Here is a 17,329-nt window from a genome sequence, read left to right as displayed (position 1 = left end):
ACAACACTAGAAATCATTGATCAAGTACACGATATGATATTGGATGACAAGCGAGTTAAAGTGCGTGAATTGCTGAGACCATAGGCATTTCCAAAGGAGGTATTGGATATATTTGTATGAAGAATTGCAAATGAAATAACTTTGTGCAAGGTGGGTGCCACGCTTGCTCACAGCAGATCAAAAATGCACAAAAAAGGTGGAAGAAGATAGTGAAGCAGGAATCAGACATCAACGGGCAGTGAGTCCATGGTTCGTGTTGATGATGATGATGTCTTAAACCGTAAGACCATAAAAAAAGTTTTATTACATGAACATACTGAGCTCACCATTATTCTTCAGTGACAGAACCCATACAAAAATGTAGGTAGACCTAGAGGGAGATTGTATTTCACCACGATCGTACCATGAATATTTCTTCGATGAAGTGATCTTACAGAGTAAATTTCGGTCTTTGAACACCTCATCATAAAACTTCTTCCAATCGTGACACAATTTTGTCTTACAACTAACATAGCTCTCATTCTTCGAAGAATAAACTCTACAATATTACATATCTTGAAAGTCAGGCAGTTTTTCGCTTATTTCAGAAAAAATCTGTACCCCATCTATCAAATAAAGGAATGTTTTCTTTATTACATGTATCCAACTGCCTCACAATTATAGATTTTAAGCGATCCGCTGATCTGCTACACGCGTTTTTTCTGTTTCTGTGCGTGTGATGAGTTTATAGTTCAGGCTGTCCTCTATTTCTTTCCATTCAGGTGTCCTCCTTAGTAGCAACCAATTGAACTTCTCAGTGTTTCCCAAACCTTACCTCCACTTGTTGACATATTCTAAGCTGGTTTCATAGAAATTCGCAACTACCTGAAAAAACCTGGCCTAATTAATTTCTCCTGGATCTACTAACAATTTCAGTTGTTTTTTTTTTATCTGATGTTTTTAACTGAAGCCAGAGTCTTTTCAGCATCCTTATTTTTCTGGCTATGTAGATGTAGATCTAGGTTGAGGTCGCTTCTGCCTCCGTGAGCGAAGGAAAAGTGGGCATTAAAATATTGGCATACCACTTTTGTTCCATCATTACACAGTTTGTCTAGTTTAATAAATTTGAATTCTTTCTGAAATCATCATTAAAACTGCAGTTTCGCCTCTTTGACATTGCAAGGATAGACTTAAAGCTTTAAAAAATAAGACTTAAAACTTTTAAAAAAATATGAAATTTAAACCACCGGCATTGAATAACAAAGCCACCAGTTAGCATACAGGAAAAACAAAAACTAATGCCACAGCAGAACAGACGACTCGTCCGGAACGCGCAAAAGTGGCCAACATGCATTTATTATTATTATTATTATTATTTATTTTCTCTGAATAGATCGCTGCAGATATTCATATTTAGTATCTAACAATCCGACTGCATGGTTATACAAATTACTGGTATCCATGATATTGATATACAATTATAAGTTATGAATAATAAATTATGATTGACCAATATTAAAGTATATTTATATTTTTTATTAAAAACGGGACAAATTTGATATTTTTATTAAAACGACGGAACGGCCGGGAAACAAAAAAACTGTACTGTCCCTTTCAAAACGGTAGGTATGATCAGCCTACTGTACTGACATTGTCCGTTTGTTAAGAATCAGTTACAGATTTTGTGGAGATGCTCTGAATTCGGTCGTAGAAGCCTTCAGTGGACTAATCAGACTTATAATTACATTTACCAATAGCTCAAATAAGCTCATCACTTATTATTTTTTAATAATAAAATAAGCTCAAATAAGCTCATCAGCTTAATTTCTTTATTATATATTTTCTCCCGAGTTTCCGGGAGAAAAAATCCGCTTTCTCGCGCCAGAGAGCGACTAACGCAGGAACGGGTTGAAAAAAGGGCTTTGAAAATGTTCCTCTAGTCGGCGGCTAGATTTGAACTCCAAATTGTTCTTCGTGCGGTCAAGTTCTGTAGAGTGCAAACGCCACTTCTACTGAGCTACACTTTTATTTTTTTATTTATTTTTTTTAAAATCAGCTAACGCCTTTTTGTTCCTGTATAGGAGAGGTCGTTTTAGCCCTATCTAACATTTGGAGACTGAGCGGACAGTTCAATCACCACACCCTCATATAATATTTTCAATGGGCATCCTCAGATGCCTTATAGTCACTGCGATGATCGTTGATGTACCACACCACACCTCGTATATAAGCCAAAAAAAAAAAAATCTCAGTCATTTTAATGTTGGAGACTGATATATATATATATATATTTTTTTATTTTTATTTTTATTTTTTAAAATAAGCTAACACCTTTTTGTTCCTGTATAGGAGTGGTCGTTTTAGCCCTATCTAACATATATATATATATATATAATGTAATTATAAATAAATATTCAGGGAACAATTAAAATGTTATAAATGTTTTTAGGAAATATCATTCTGAGATTAGAAAACAATTTTAACACTTATTTTTGCCATATACATAGCATGGACAACTAAATCCAATTTATATAGGTTTTCATATTTTAAATTCTCAGACATATGGGAACACATCTGAACATTTTTTCTCAATTGAGAGGCTGATCCAATCATATGAAGTTTAAGGTTAATGGTTAAAATGATATAAAAAGACAAACTAAAAATTCACTGAAAAAAATTATTTAAATCAATTACGTTACATTATCAGCTAACGTCTTTCATTCTCTTATAGGAAATAAGCAAAGCCTTTTAACTTTATCTAGCTCTTGGGGACAGAGTGGGCAGTTCAGTCTCCACCAGTAACCAATCAGATATAGATCATCCAAGATTATCAATAAATATAATCGGCAACCGATGAAGAGGTGGGCAAACAAGTCCTGCCATCTCTTGGTACCTAACACAAGTACGATATGTTGTTGTATAAAATAATGTGGGTTTTACTATCAATTTACGAGTACTTGATATTACGGAAGAAAAACCCGAGTTACCGGAAGGAGAAAAACGCTTGCAAATGCCAAAAATCTAGTAACTCGGGAATCGGTCAAAGAAAGGCTTAGAAAAGTTCCTCCAGTCGGAGACTAGACTTGAACTTATGTCTGTTTTGGGTAAACTAGCGCACAGAATGCAAATGTCATTTCCATTGAACTACAGATATTACTGAAATATGAACATATGCAAAAAATTTTTCACATCATCAATATCGAGAGTAACCTAGACTCAGCAGCCATGAATGACATCAACAATGCCTGACAACAGAGTTGTTGTTGTTATTATTTGTAAAGACACCTCCATGGAGTCAGCTGACTCATCGCTGGAGAATGAAACTATCCACACAATCATCTCATCTCATCTCATCTCATCTCATCTCATCTCATCTCATCTCATCTCATCTCATCTCATCTCTTAACAGATAAAGTACTGACAACTGGCTTTGGCAACCCATTCCACTTTCACAACTCTCCAAGCAAAAATTCCAGTCCTCACATCTGTACTAACCACACCTTTATTAAACTTTCATGGATTACCTCCTTGTTCTGGCCCATCCTTAAAAAAAGGATGGGCCAGAACAAGGTGGGGGGTGGAAGCTAACAGGCTATGAGAATACAAGCCATTTACAGTCGTAATATACTGATCTCGTAGCCTTATTTGCTTTGGTAGTAAAAAAACGACAATGTCTTAATATCAGCAGGTGCACATCTCTTGGATATAATTATTTATATAATAAATAAATCCGCAAATGACATTTTTTCCCAAAGGAAGCAGTCAGATATTTTTAAACCTAACAATCTTTAGACTACACATCAGCAAGTAACAGCATCTCTTGTTCCTAAGTCCTGTGTTCATGTTTGCATAAAATAAAGTTAGCTCTAAAGTCGTATTTTTCTGCATTGTAGAAATTAATACACCGCTTTTCCGAATGTAAATTCCATACTTGAAAAATCTTTTCATGGAACTAGTTGAAAAAATGTCTAGAAAATATTCCTCTGATCATCTAGACTAGTCGAATAACAATCTTTTGTCTGATCGTTTGCCACAAAAAGCATTTTCATAATGAATAATAATAATAATTATTATAAATACAGTTATTATTATTATTATTATTATTATTACTATTATTAGTAATAATAATAATAATAATAACTTAGGAATACATACCGTATAACAAGACCTCAGACTACTAATTATATCACATATAAATACAATAATCACTACGGAAAGGCCACGCGAAACTTCTACATCCCAGACATGATAAACAAATTAACTTTTGAATACAGAAACCTTACAAACTACAATAGCCTGAAAAGAGCTCTTAGGACATACTACGAACAAGAAACACGCACCCAAAATACCATACAAACTTAATGAAACACAATATATTCGCTCAGGCTTCCAGTTCAGCAACGCATCAGTACAGTCCAATTTATTGTGGGGGAGGTGCGCGCGCGCGTGTGTGTGTGTGTGTGTGTGTGTGTACGTGCGTGCGTGTGCGTGTGAGTGCGCGCGCGCGAATTTCTCAATCATAGATTCTGTAGCATCCTAACATAGAAAAAAAAAATACATAATAACCAACTGGTGTCATCCTCAGATAAGCTTACATTTAAGCTTCGAGGATAAAAGGTAAAAAAAATTAGTTCTCATCCAAGATGTATCATATGTAACCAAATGCATGTAATGTACGTATCACAAGAAAACCAATGTATGTATTATATATAAACCAATGTACGTAATGTAAATATCACATGTAAACAAATGTAAGTAATGTATCATATGTAAACAAATGAATGTAATGTATATAATAATTGTAACAAATGTATGTAATGTATATAATAACTGTAACAAATGTATGTAATGTATATAATAACTGTTACAAATGTATGCAATGTAAAAAAAAAATATTTTAAAAGTAAATCATGAGTTTACACCGTATGTTTGTGAAAATAAGGACACATAATATTCAGATTGCATATGTGTAAATACTGTTGTATAATCACACCTTTTCAAACTTGAAAAAAAAAAATAGTAAACCACAACATGTAATATTATACAACTTATGTAACTCTGAACAATATAATTGTAAATTATTATTATGATTGTTATATAAAAAAAAACTGTTATCATCATTACTATTTAAATCTCATTATATGTAGCACAAAGTGCTGAACCTTGTAAAATAATATACTGAATAGATGATCATTGTACATATGTAAATATTTGAAAGAACAATAAAAAAAATATAATAAAATTATTATTAAAAAAAATTATTATTAAAAAAAATTATTATTAAAAAAAATTATTATTATTATTATTATTATTATTATAAATATGAGCAAAGCTAATAATAATGGCAAATACCTGTTGGATTTCTGCTCAGGATGGAATGCTTATTACTAACAAAATGTTCCAACATAAAAATGTGCATAACTTCTCATAGAGAGAAGAGAAAGAATAAAAAAAGTCTCACTGACTATGTTATTGTTGTCAAGAATTGGTCCTAGCTCTTCCTTGTCATTGCAGAAGAATATTGTATCATCAGCATACCTCACATTACTGATCAATCTATCACCCATCCTAATCATTTCTTGAGCTTATCCAATGCTTCATGCATGATGACCTCCGCATATATACTAAACAAGTGAGGAGAAAGTAAACATCCTTGCCCAACCCTTTTTTCCAAAATGAAACCAATCAGTTAATCCAAAACCTGTTCTTACCATGTCTTCTTGCTCCAAGTATAAGTTAGCTATCAGCCTGATGGTCTGTTGAGGAGAACCAATTCTTTTCATTACTTCCCACAGTTTCAATATCCTATGGTTATTGATTTCTATGAAATCAATAACCACAGGGAGTCTGAACTGAATTCTTTATACTTTTCTATGATCTATCTAAGGCAAAGGATCTGATCTCTGGTACCCTTACCTTTCCTAAATTCCGCTTTTGCCTCAGGCATCTCTGCTTCAACTTTGGCTTAAATGCTATTTAGAATGATCTTTAATAAAATCTTCATTGTGTGTGTAATATTAAACTAATATTTCTAGAAATCCTTCATATCAACATTCTCATATGGTGGTATGAAAACAGACTTCTTCTGGTCTCTAAGCCATGATCCTCTCCTATAGTTTTGTAACAATCGATGGAACACTTTTATTCTTCCATCCCCTGTAGCCTTAATTAAGTTTGATGGGATTCCATCTGCACCAGAGGACTTATTGATATTAAGCTGTTTAACTGCTCATTCCATTCATGCCTAAATGAAGGAGGTTCCAAATCGAAATTTTCCTGATGTGATGGTTCCTCCAAATTTATTTATCCTCTCTGTTGTATAGATTCTCACAGTATTCTTTCCATCTGGTTTTTATTTCTAGTTCTTTTGATAATAATTTTCCATTCATGTCTTTGGTAACATTCAATTTGGGCTTAAACTTATCGCTCAGATCATTAACTAAATGAAACATCCTTTTAAAATTCCGCCTGTAATTTTAAAACTTACAGCCTTCCCGTCCCCCCCCCTCCCGCCAATGGTGTTACCTTGTGGTACATTGTTGGTGCTTCAGACAAAAGAATCCACAGATTCTTTTGTCTGACAAATCACAGGTAACAAGAAGCTAATGTCTCAAACAAGGCGTCCAAAGGTGCCAAGCCTCCTGGACTACTTACAACAACTATGATGAATACAAAACTTAAAAATCTCCATGCTGGCTCGATCGTCGACCAGAAAAACAAGCATCGCATTGCTTATTTGGGTAGAGGTTAAGCTTTGAAAAATAAGTTACAGTCCCCCTAAAGAACACTTTCTCAAGACATGTTCCCTAAACATTGGAGGACTATCTAAATCCAAAGCCGAAGTCATAGCCAAAGAAAAAGCAATTGACGTCTTGGCTCTCCAGGAAACCCATGTGTCTGACACAGCCCTCGATAGACTAAAGATCCCAGGCCTAATTCTCATATCTTATAATCGCCATCCCAAGCATGGCTTGGCAACCTACACAAGGCCTGGCCTCAAGGACTTAACCCAACATTTACCTGATACAGAATACTCCATACGTATTAAAGTACAAAATACCACCATCCACAATCTCTACAAACCATCATCGCAATCCTCACCTGATCAGATTGACCAGCCACCAGCTCACCCTGCTATCTATGTTGGTACTTCAAATCTCATCACACCATTTGGGGCTATTCCTCTAACAACTGGGACGGTGATAATCTCGCTAACTGGATGAATACATATAACCTGTATTTGATTTACGATGCCAAGCAAGAGGGCATTCTCCACTCAGCCAGATGGAACAGAACCTACACCCCAGATCTGCGCATAGTCACTAAAGACTCCGAAGACTACCCTCAGCCAACAACCAGAACCATCCTCAACTGATTCCCTAATAGTTAGCATTGTCCTACATTAATAGAGATAGGCACATCAATCCCTGCATCAGTGGAACACGAATCGTTAGATGCAACCTTCGCAGATCCAATTGGAATGCATTTCAGATACAAATCGAGCAAACCATTAGAGCAATTCCACCCACTCCTAATTGCTATCTTAGATTTGTTAAACTAATCAAAACTGCAGCCTAAGCCTCTATTCCTAGAGGCTACAGAAAACAATATATCCCATGCAAGAATAGAGAAATTTAAGAACTTTTAGTCAAATACGAGGAAGCTGAAGACCCAACTATTGCTAAGGAGCTCAGAAAACAGAGAGGAAAGATGAATCTCAAACATCCATGAACTCGATTTCACCACATCAAGCCGGAAAAGCTGGTCACGTCTGAGAAAACCAGGTGGGGTAGAACCAATAATAAACAAAACAATAGAGATAACACCAGATCAAATGGCTAATAAATTATTGGAAAACTCCAAGATAGGTCCCAACCCTATCAGGAAAATTGCTGTGCAATCTTCCATCAGACAAATCCTGAAGACGGGACCCGAGCTTCCTGAACTTGTACATCCAGTATCTTGGGAAGAGGTACAGGTAGCCTACAACTCACCAAGAATGGCAAGGCTGCAGGAGTGGATGGTATCCTTCCTGAGTTTCTAAAACAAGGCCAAACATGGCTGGCCGCCCTTTTCTCGGAAATTATAAAGACTGGTAAACTTGGCGGAAAGCCAAAATCAATGCCGTGTTCAAACCAGCGAAAGATCCAAATTACGTGAAAAATCTACAACCAATCTCCTTGCTTTGCTTCACCTTTAAGCTCTTTCAAAGAGCTTAAAGGTGAAGAGCTTAAAAAGAATTTCACCACTCATCAAAAGAGCACTCCAGATTGAACAAGCTGGCTTCAGGCCAGGAAGAAGTTGCTGTAACCAAGTCATGGCCCTGACAACACAGATTGAAGCAGGCTTCCAGAAGAAACTGAAATCTGGAGCCACTTTCATTGACCTAACATCATCTTATGAAAAAGTTGATGTTAGGTCAATGAAAAAAGACAGCGGAAAAAAGGGCAGGCCCAGATTCCTTCACAACGGTCTTCCATAGGGCTCTGTCTTATCCGCTTTACTTACCACACACCGGCTCAAGCAAGTATATGTACTCAGATGACATAGCGATCCGACATCAATCTGCCTCCTTTGCCAACCTGGAATCCACCTTGAACACAGATCTGATCATCCTGGAAGAGTACATCAAGCAGTGGTACTTGAAGCCAAAACCAACAAAAACTGTGTCCACAGTATTTCATCTAAACATTGCTGAGGCGAATAGACACCTCAAACCTTCCATCTGTGGAAAATGTTACAACACGAGCCTCACCCGAAATACCTTGGAGTGAGCCTGGACAGAAGCGTAACCTATAAAAGGCACATCACCAACCTATCCAACAAAATTAAAACGAGTAACAATATCATTTCAAGGCTTGATGGAACAACTTGTGGTTGTGGTGCAAAAGTCCTAAGGTCGCCTGAACTAATCCCTGCATTCTATGCAGCAGAATATTTTGCCCCTGTCTGGAAAAGAAGTGCACAAACTAACATTACTGACACCCAGCAAAACTCTGCCATACGCACAATTAGTAGGACAGTGAGAAGCACCCCTCTCTCCTGGCTGTCTGTCCTATCTAACATTGCTCCACCAAACCTATGGAGAAGATAAGCCTTGAATAAAGAATTTAATAAAGCACTGAGAAACCAGTTCCTGCTCCTGCACGAGACTCTCATAAATCCAACTGATCTTCGCCTAAAATCTAGATACCTCTCTGGTACATAGACGAACTCTCTTTAGCTGCCCTGCCATCAACACCTGACATGTGGAGAGAATACTGGTCCAACAATCTCCCAACAAACGGCTTCCTGGTAGAAGATCCTTATTCACTGCAGCCTGGTTTTGTTGTTCCTAGGAAGATTTTGTCATAAATAAATAGGATCAGATCTAACCAGGGCAGATTTCCCTACCTTCTACATACATGGGGGCTGTTAGACCAATTTTAATTGACATAATCCATATTGCAAATGATTTTGTTATGCGATATAATGTTGAAAATGTTTGTTCACCTTCTGCATTCGTCCCCCAAATATTTTTACTTTTTCTTTTCTAGCTCTTCTACCTTCTATGTGTTAGGTTTACTGGCCTGTTACAGAGCTATCTTATGCCCATCTACGTCGTACCCGTCACGAGGATAAGGTGACTAGCTCTCTGCCTCCCGTTATATTCTATGGCTGTGTCTGCTTGAGTGAGACCGGTTTGCTTGCTTACAGAAGGATAAACCCCAGATAAATTGGGGAGAATAACCCTGCTGTTTACGACCAAGACCGGCTAACTTGGCTATGTCTGAGAAAGATCCTTAAGCTCCTCACGTCTGCAACGGGAATCATCCCCAAAATTGATAAGTAAATTCGAAGTGTAATATTTGTATTCGGGAAACGTGTCACCAGTTTTCGTTCAGTTTGTTCTGAAAATAATTCTGATACTGTTTTGCACTCCAGAAATAATTTTGAAAATAATAAATATTCGTTCACAAAAGAATCTTCTAAATCTTGATTATATACGTGGACTGGATTATAAATGTGTTACCTATTTTATCGAGTTTTGGTAATGTGCAATAATGTGATTGACTATTGATTGTTGCCCAGCTACAGTGATCTATTTGATTATAATCACATAACACAGCCAATGCCGTGATGTGCTACACAGTTTATCCGACCCGAACCGATCAGCGATTTTTTTAAAAAGTTCAATAATCACCATCGTACATTATTAAATTACATTGATAATTTTAAGCATGAATTTTTCTTAAATCATAATTTTCCCACCTACAATACATTATTCTTTTTTTTTACTTTGCATCTTTCCTTACCTTACCACATCCCTTATTAAAATATGAGGGAAGGACGCGCAATGGCTGAGGAATCAGACAAATTTTCGACCTCCGGTTTTTAATGGAGATATGCACGTTTTGAGGTCCATAGAGGTCGATAGGACAATTTTTAAAATGATGTCTGTCTGTCTGTCCCTAGTGGTACGTTCGGGCAAAGCGAGGAGTCGAATACAAGAGTGCCTAGGGCTTATGAAAACCTTAATGCGGTCCTGCTATACATACACCCCCGATCCCTAATTCAGCCATCTATATTTCCGCATGAATCATGGTGTTTCGTGTTACAGCAATATCTCTACTTGGATAATATACCTTGCAAAGTGATAGCGTTCTGATTCAACTATTTCGTCTACTTTAATCATCTCCCATGAGACGACCTGAAAATTATTCTATCGTAATCAATCTTCCTTTTATTTGCCAAACACCTACAAAACTCATTTGGATACCTTTAGGTCGTACAGCTAATATCCTCTAATACTCTGATTTTGATTTTCTTACCATAATAGTTATCTTTTCAGCCTGTGCTTAATGATCACATTTCTCTTTTTATCCACTCTAAGAAACACTTTCGTTAAGTGGGAGTTAAATGGATGATGTTATTCATCCATTTAACTGCCACTTGATTTATCCTCCTGATCCTAGGTATGTTTGCTATCACTTTAAACAGTTCTCTATGCCTCCCGTGAATAGGCTGACCATATTTCCTTGAGATAAAAACGGGACATTGGGATGCCAAAACGGGATGGGGGTATGTAATATTTTGTATTCATGAAAAAGTAAGACGATATAAAAATTTGTTTTATTACATAAACGCATTATTTTTGTCAAGTTTTTTGCAACCACCGAAATCGGCGTTCGTTTTATCTGCACCCAAAGCAACAATTATGTTTTTAAGACAAATGTGCCACTTACTTCCTTCAACATAACACACTGTATGTCGGATGTTTTACCAAGTAAGGAAATAAAGCCTATAATTTTCTCTGAACATCACAATTTGGCTAAAAGTACTGCAGAACGATTTGATGTCTTTTTTTTGTTTGTTTGATGCATCTAAACAGTAATGCGTTTTGTTTTATTCAAATTTTCTATTACTTCGTACAATATGTATGGTGATAAAACGTTGGTAATTCTTGCTTTTGATTTGTTACGTGCGGAAGAAAATTTTGGTTCATCAATTTTATTTATCAATGTCGACAAGCAAGTAGCCTGTGTAGCTCTGTAGAAGTGGCGTTTGCACTCTACAGCGGTTGACCGCACAAAGAACGACTTATAAGTTGGAGTCTAGTCGCTGATTGGAGGAACATTTTCTAAGCCTTTTCTTGACCGATTCCCGAGTTATTCGATCTCTGCCACAGACAAGCGGTTTTTTTTTCCGATCCTCGGATATTTTGTCCCGTCAACTCAAAAAAATGGGCCATCAAATCCACACTATTTTCACACATTAAAAATATTACATTAGAGTTAGGGATCACGAGATAGAGGAACTTATTAGCCGTGTTCTTCACTGCGTGCCGATTAATTATTGATAGCCTTGGGCAAGCTATCTCTGAGTGGCTAGCAGTGGAGATTGAACTGCACACTCAGTCTCCAAAAGTTAGATAAGCCTTAAACGGCCTCGCCTGCTCCCTATACGGAAATAAAAATGTGTTAGCTGTTTTTTGTCGACAAGCAGTCATTTGCGCGAATACTTTGTCCGTGACGCACAGTATGATAAGCAAAAAGAGCTTCACTTGCTGCAATTTTATCACTTTCAATATCACCACGCCTCACCATAAACATGCTGATGTTTTAACTGAAGGGAGAATAGTAGTAAGGTAGGCACTAGTGACCAGATCAAGATCAAGATAAGATAAGGAATCGTGACGTCATGAGATTGGAATGTTTGGAATATCCCTGGGCGCATATGTTTCAATGGCTTCAGTTCTTGTAATTTGGTTCGTGTATGGAATTAAGGCTGATGGTAGAGATAAGGATTCGTGTTGTGATTGGTGGGGCACTAGTGATCAGATCAAGATCAAGATAAGATAAGGAATCGTGACATGAATGTTTGTTGTTATGGGGTGTAGATAAGTGACGTCATTTGTTATTTGTAAATAAGTGACGTCATTTGTTAGTTGTAAATCAGTGCCGTTGTTGTTTTGAATGGAAAGGGAGATATATTAGTGGATAAGGAATCGTGTCGTGATTGGTGGGACACTAGTGACTAGATCAAGATCAAGATAAGATAAGGAATCGTGACATGAATGTTTGTTGTTATGGGGTGCAGAGATAAGTGATGTCATTTGTTAGTTGCTAATAAGTGACGTTGTTGTTTTGAATGGAAAAGGGAGATATATAAGTGGATAAGATATCGTGTCGTGATTGGTGGGACACTTCTGACAAGATAAAGATCAAGATAAGATAAGGAATCGTGACGTGAATGTTTGTTATTCTAGATTTTGGAATGTTTGGAATTTCGCTGGGGCCCTCGTCTGCCAGGGACATCACGTGGTGAATTTGGTTCACTTAATACATTGTGGGTGATATTTAGAGATAAGAATCGTGACGTTATGTGTTTGGAAATTTCTGGGAAACATATGTCTCTCTGTGATATCACAGGGTGTTTTGGTTTGGCTATGGAATTGTGGGCGATGTTTTTGAGATAAGATATCTTGGAATTTTCCCAGGGTGACACACGTTCATCATTGTCATCATGTTTTGTTTGGTTGTATATAGATGGGTGTATTAATTTCCAATATATTATGGGGTATTTCTTTCCTGTTAAAGGGTGGGAATTCCTAGAGTAGAGTAGAGTCTAGTGGCGGCTGTGTTTCGAGCTTTTCTGAATAATTAATTATATGCTGGTGTCCCTCAAACACACACACATTAGGCATGAAAACTCACTGATGTTTCCATGTTGATACTCTAATATGTACCCTATGATTATTCTTATGAATAAAAAATATTCAGTATTAGAATTATGCTTCCTAAAAACATAGAGCAGTGATTATTGAAATTACAATTATCAATTGTTATGTTTAAGTTAAAAAATTAACTAACATATTTTTCCAGAATGAGAACATTTTGATACTATCTAGGTTTTCTAAATATTCCAAATTGTTGATTATTAACATATATTCACAGCACAGAACACAAATAGAAGTCTGAAAATCCAGTTGACTTTTTTCATTATAGGTTTTACTTTTAAAATTCACTTAATTACATATTATAACCAGAATAAGTGAGTAAAATAAATAAATAAATTGTGTGTGAATTATTTTCCCACACTATTAATTTTCATTAACCTTGTTTGTAGATAATCCAGTGACTCATTTCTGGGTAGTCATTGTTCTTTTCATAGCCGTATAGCGGTTTCTTCAAAGTTAAATTTTTCTCAGTGTTATGTATTAGTCAAGCTTTCTGATGTGACTAATGTTTACACTAGTGTTAGGTAGCAAAGTTTGCATTGACCTCGTGTGATGATGAGAACTAATTTGTTCGAATCACTTTCTTTCCTATACGTATCGCGGTTTCTTCAAAGGTAAATTTTCCCAGGATTATGCATTACTCAAGCTTTCTGTTGTGACTAATTGTTTTCGAGGTGATACATGAATTGATTACACTACTGATGCATAGCAAAGTTCGCAATATGACCTTGTGTGATCGTTGAGAACTAAGTTATTCATTGTCACATGTTGTCACATTATTGGTTTTCCATTGGTTCTGATTTTTTTATAAATAGACTAATGGGGTCGCTGGTTCCATTTGATTTTCTAGTATTTGTAATATTTGTATGCATTTAGAAGATTATAGTTTCAAAATGAGTTTTTCTGGAGAAAAGGTAAGTTAATTTTATGTCACTTTATAGTAATATCATTGAAAATTTAACATTAGTGGATTTTTTAGTTACTACATTAGCAAATTTTGTCTATAAAGTTATACGGTGGTTTTTGCAATGGAAAATTAAAAATCATGTTCATGATTTTCAATCTGTTTTGTGATAAGTGAAATCCCATAAGTCATTTTATATATATATATATATATATATATACTGTATATATATATATATATATATATATATATATATATATTTTTTTTTTTTGATTGGGAAAAGATATTTTCCCAATAAAAAAAAATTGATTGAAAAATTGATTGGGTTATTTAGTAATATTGCGTTAGTGAAACCATCACATAGTGTCGAAATTGCAAAAACATTATGATGAGTAACATTTCATGAAAATAATTCAAACTGTTTCGTATTTTGTGAAATGTCCATAAAACGTTTTTTATTTTTATTTTTTGGTTGTTAGGATTTTGGGGAAAAATTTTGAGGGCTGATGTTTAGTAAAATAGTTTTAGTAAAAACATCATGATGCAGTGTCGAAATTGCAAAATCATATTATAATTTTTTATTTCTAAACGATATTTCTGAAATCTATAAAGTATTTTTTTATTCGTTTTGTCGATGGTGATGGGAATATATTTATTCATCAACCCATTTTTATATACATTGTAGAGGTTGATTTCACAGGAGAAAATGGTTGCAAAAATGAACAAAGCACAGAACGTGGTGTTGATCCTCATGTAACAATCGCTGGTGTGGCTGGAGGAAGTTGCGACTCTCCCCAAAATTTATATAATTCACATTCAGATTCTGGATGTGAAACTAAACTCTCTACTTCTACTACTATTGAAACCTCACTCTACAGGGACTTTTATACTGTTTCTGTGGCCCAATCACGTAATTCTATCAAGTATCAAACTCGACAATTGGCGTATCAAGTTCGATTTTGTGATCTGGAACTCTTTACACCAGAGTGTTTTTTGAAATATTTCGAGATATGCTCAATGAGATCATCCAGCATTTATCGAGTTCATGAACTTTTTCTCACGTTCGGTTGGGTGTTAGTGCATCCAGTTTAGAAAGCAATATTAACTTACCATTCATGTTGCTTTCTGAATTAACTATCCAAAGGATAGTTGATGCATTTTCTGCTGTCATCCAATCAAAACCTGAGTTTCTTTTGGCAAATGATCTTGTGATCGACGTCATACTGATTAACATCTGTAACAATGGTGGTGGAAGAACCAATATTAAAAGAGGAACGCTACTTATCCTGGATGAATTTATGAAAATCAAAAGAGCTGTTGTGGAAATTAACAACGACAACAATCTTTGCATTGCCCGAGCACTTGTTCTGGGTGTTTTTTCACACACTGATGATGTTGCAACATACAGACAAGTGCGTTTAGATTGTAAACAGATAAAAACAAAGAGGGCTTTAACTCTCCACAAAATTGCAGGGGTTCCGCTCATTTCTTGCAGTATTCCAGAAGCAGATCTCTTTCAAAAGCATTTGACTCTGGAATACCAAATTGTAATTTTTTCGGCAGATGCTGATTTTTTTGTGGTGTTTCGGGGACCAAATGCATGTAAACAGATTTATCTTTTATACCGCAATTCTCATTATGATTTTGTGCGTAGTGTGCCAGCTCTGTTTGGGGATAGCTATTATTGTCCCAGTTGCTTGAAAACATTCAAACAATCTATCAAATTGCAAATGCATAGATGCCAAAATGTGTGCAAACACTGTCGCACAAATGCCAGTCATATTGTGTGGGACCTTCTTTTGTGCAAGTCATGCAATAGATTTTTCTACGGCAACGAGTGTCCGAATTTGCACATGCAAAATAATATTTGTTCAAAACTCAATCGTTGTGGACAGTGTTTGGCTACTTTCTCTACAGATAAAAGCCACATCTGTCCACCTGAAAATTTCTGCACCCACTGCAAATTAGTGCACCCAAATCAATTGCGCTTTGTGCAAAAATCGGAGGTCACAAATAAGCAAATTTCTATGATTTTTTTGACACAGAAACTATAGCTAAAAATCATCATTATGTACCAGTCTTATGTATAGCTGATTTCGATAGTCATGAACACGAGTTCTGGGGAGAAAACTGTGTGGGTCCATTCCTAGAAGAGCTGTTTTCTGTCAAGAATATCATGAAAAGAGATCGAGATGGAAAGATCCTTCAGACTGTCAAACCAAAATACGAAAATATTCGTGTAATTGCACACAATTTTCGTGGTTTTGAAGGGTATTTTATTTTGGAATATCTTTTTTCAAAAAATTTCCAACCCCGTGTAGTATTTGATGGATCAAAGATACTTGCTATCTATTATGACCCTTTAAACATCATATTTCTTGATAGTTTTTCCTACATTAGTGTCGCTCTTAGGAAAATGCCAGCTGTGTTCTATCTTCCAGAAGTTAGTAAGGGTTTCTTTCCTCATAAGTTTCACACATCCGATTCTCTGGATTATCGGGAAGTCATCCCCGAAAAATCATATTTCCAGCCGGAATTTATGAATAAAGAAAGTCTTACAAAGTTCGAGACTTGGTACAAAAATCGGCTAGACACTGAATACTGTCTGAAAGTGAAACCTTTAGCTTATACGAAAGATTACGTGCATGTTTTGCATGACAGTTGCAATACTTTTCACACTCTCTTCATATAGCTCACCCAGATTGATCTCTCTTTCTCCATGACATTACAATTGCAGGAGTATGTTTGAGAGTATTTCTCCGACACTTTTTCAAACCTAAAATATTGGTCATACTTCCTGCTCGGGGTTACATAGGGGCAAACGTGCAAAGTGGAACGGCTTTGGCATGGCTCAAATGGTAAGAACAACAGAACAACATAACCATACAACATGCACGTTCTGTGGGAGGGAGAAGTCCGCATCGGACCTTATTTTGTCGATGGGAAATGTGGAAACTAAATTTTTAAATATTACGGTGGCTTCTTCCATGGTTGTCAAAGGTGCTACAGAGCAACTACATTCCAACCATACAGAAACACAGACATGATTTCCCTTTTTGAGCAAACGAAGGATCGTGAGAACCACTTTCGTAGCAAAGGATTCGACGTTATCTCAATTTGGGAATGTAAGTTTAATGCAAAACTTTCTGAAAACACAACCTTGAAAAACTTTATTACTGCTCTTAATATTCCAGATCCCATATTACCTCATAGTGCTCAGCATGGTG

The sequence above is a fragment of the Typopeltis vanoorti genome, chromosome 4 (assembly GCF_054136105.1).
Source record: "Typopeltis vanoorti isolate ZY-2024b chromosome 4, IOZ_Tvanoo_1.0, whole genome shotgun sequence".
NCBI lineage: Eukaryota > Metazoa > Arthropoda > Arachnida > Uropygi > Thelyphonidae > Typopeltis > Typopeltis vanoorti.
The sequence above is the reverse complement of the archived record's forward strand: the minus strand, read 5'-3'. Positions refer to the sequence as shown.